This window comes from Brassica napus, chromosome A6 (genome assembly GCF_020379485.1).
Source record: "Brassica napus cultivar Da-Ae chromosome A6, Da-Ae, whole genome shotgun sequence".
NCBI classification, from domain to species: Eukaryota; Viridiplantae; Streptophyta; class Magnoliopsida; order Brassicales; family Brassicaceae; genus Brassica; species Brassica napus.
Window position 1 is genome coordinate 12,877,848 of NC_063439.1, and position 3,295 is coordinate 12,881,142.

The 3,295-nt window shown below is 39.0% G+C and overlaps 1 pseudogene; it reads left to right on the plus strand.

Moving 5' to 3' along the window:
• The first annotated feature begins 762 nt into the window (after nt 1-762).
• Nucleotides 763-2,952, plus strand: LOC106350267 (annotated as a pseudogene).
• Nucleotides 2,953-3,295: the final 343 nt, after the last annotated feature.

Below are 3,295 nucleotides of genomic sequence, written 5' to 3' on the forward strand. Positions count from 1 at the left end.
TGCTGGCTAAGAAGAACAGAGCAGCCATCTGCGACCATCTTTAGACGATCCTGAGATGGCTTTGATTTCATTGCCAACATATGCTTCTCCAGGTCAGCGTATGGAACCTTTTTCCCTTAAAAAAATACTTGTTCATGAATGTTGTACCACCCAACCTCTCATGGTTGGGGGGATACTCATGGCAGTATAGTCCAGAAATGAGTCTAAATTTCTTTGAGAGAGTATCAGATTGGGACACCATTAACGATAAACCATAACTCATACTTCTTCGCTACACAAGCTGATCGCAAAACGAGAAGCCACATTCCCATCCACTTTTGCTTTCGGTTTTTAATACGGAAGAAATGTTGGAACTGTGGGTGCTCTATGAACCATTCCACCTCCTCCTTTGTCAGGATCGTCTATATATTTCTTATCCCCGTGTCAATGTAACATTTTCCTGAAAGCTTTAAAGACTTTTGATACTGGCTTGAAAGAAAGTGCAACTTCAGCGGTTGCATGCCTTCTTCTTCGTCATCTACAAGCTGCACTCAAGTGAAAACCATATCACATACGACATCTTACAACCATCAACATAAAGTTTCACAAACTTGGACTTAGTTAAGCAATCATAAAGTTGAAGTTTTTCTTGGTTTCACAAAGGTCGTACATCTATATTGTTGAAGTTCAACTTAGATTTACAAAATCATCAACACATTACAACGTTAACTTTGTTTCTTAATATTACACTAACTCGACTCAGTTTCATGTTCTCGTATTTGAATGCTTACCTCTTCTGCATGCGACTCAGTTTCATGTTCTCGTACTGATTGGGTCGTCCTTTCTTCAGCTTCTTCATCATTTCTTCGGGGCTCCATTTCATCTCTTTCTTTGGGCTCCTTCACTTCTTCTTCGGGTTCCTTCTCTTCTTCTCTGACCTCCTTCTCTTCGTCTTCGGCTTCCTTCTCTTCTTCTCCTTCGTTGTCTTCTTCTACTTGTCTTGATTCCTCATCTTCCTCTTTCTCACTTGATTCCTTCTCTTCCTCTTTCTCACTTGCATTTTCTTCGCTTTCATCTGCATCTCGGGGACTTTACTCGGTTCCCGGGGCGACAGATTTGTCGATGGTGCTTGGGTTTGCTTCATCCCTACTTGCTTCTCCTGATTCTGGAACCATAGCTGTTTCTTCTCCTCCTACACTATTCGAGCTGTCTTCTTTCGCCTTCGGATCGTCTCGATTCAACACTATTTGGGTTTTGATTCTCAATTGAAGATTCACGATTGAGTAGGGTTTTCAGAATTTCAAGAAAAACGCGAACGGTCGACACATGGAGAAATAAGTTAGAGACAGTGAAACCCTGTCTTTATTTTTATTTTTACAAGTTCATTTATTACTTTATTTTTAAACCTCAATTTTCAACCGATAAGGGAAAGAAATGGGAAACATATTCGAGAATTCAATTTCTTGAAGTGGTATTCAATTTTGTTGGGTCGGTATTGGATTCGGGTTTGAATAATCTTAGGTAGAATTGTAATTATTTAAGTTTCTCTTAGTTTCAGTTTTGTTGTCTTTTACTAAATTTTTCTATTTAAATAAAGATTTAATAAATCATTAAGTGGGGCTTATTGGATTAGGGATTTCATCAAATTTTAGGATTTTGCCAAATCTTCTCTTATTGGATTAGGTATTTATAAAAAGTTCTACAAATCCTCCCTTATTGAATGTAGCATTTATAAAAACCCTACCAAATCACCTCTTATTGTAAAATATGGATTTCATCAATGAGATTTATCAGAAATTATTTTAGATTATTGAAAACTATGATTTACTCTTCAAATCCAATAAAAAGAATACCATCTAAAGAGATGGAATTTAAGAAAAAACAATTATTTCATATTTGGGACAAGAGAACGGATCAGAGAGAAGCACTACGGCTCCAACATCATCCTCAAGTCACAGCTCTAGAACAGCTTCCTCTTCTCCATCCCTGGTATCCTCGCTCCCATCTCCGGCGTCACTATCCGCGATCTCGATCGACTCTCCACCAAAACCCCGTCCTCTACGTCACCTTCCCTCCAGGGTCGAATAAACCTTTTTGGAACGATCTTGTATCCGAAGAACAGATACTTGTCTCTGCAATTCTCTAGGTGGCAAAAACGTCTTATGCGATAACTATTTTGATAACATGAAAATCATGGTGGATTGGGACTAAAGAGGAAAACCCTGAAGAAGCCCGTCTTGATTTCCCTGAAGAATTGTCTCAGGCAGAGCAGACTGAGTTTGATTTCCGAGGTGGTGCAGGAGCAGTAGCAACAGCAGCTTCGGTTAAGACGGTTGCGATTCCTGAAACTGGTAGCTAACCAACGGAGACAGAGACAGACTCACCTGAAGTTGAAATGGAGGAGCTTTTGTCTGATGATGGAGAGTATATGGCTGATAAGATTCAAGTTACACCAGTTCAACTAACTCAGGTTCAACAGTCTCAGAGAATTTCTGGCAAGAAGTTCAACTTTGCAGATACTTTTCCAAAAAACTCTTCAGGTCAAAGTGAACTAGTTAAGACAATACATCTGATGAAGAAGATGGAAACCTGTGTTGGAATCTGATTTTTCAATAAAAGGTCGTGAGGAACCTCAAGCTGATATTACTATTACATCAGCAGGCAAGTTGCTTAATGAACTTCCAGCTAAAAAGGAAAAAACAATCATCAAAGACGGTAGCTCGTTCAAGCTACTGTAGCCAATATATTCAAGAAAGCAGAGCAGAAAACAGCTGGTCCTTCAAAGAAGAAATCATCATCGAAGGCCTAAGTTTTGTACTTTCGAGAAGAAATAGAGGTATGTTGTTTCTTGTGCTGTGAGAATGAACAAATCAAAGTGCGATTCTTACACTGAAATCTGAGTTCAGTAGAGGAACAGTTGATTATATATATGGTTTGGATCTGTCTAACGATGGATTAAGTGGTGTTATCCCATCAGAATTGGAGTACTCTCAAAACTACGAAGCCATGAATCTATCTCACAATTTCTTGTCGAGCTCTATACCGGATATCTTCTCAAAGCTGCTGGACATTGAGACCTTGATCTTTCTTATAACATGTTACATAGAAACATACCTCTTCAGCTAACAAACCTTACTTCTCTTGCGGTATTCAAGTCTCATGAACAATATATCAGGTATCATTCTCCAAAGAAGACAATTTAGCACCTTCAACGAGAAAAAAACTACATAGGCAATCCTCTTATTGGCGGATTACCGACAGAGAGAAGATGTGAAGGAGCACATAGGGAGCACATAACAGAGGAGAAATAGAAGAG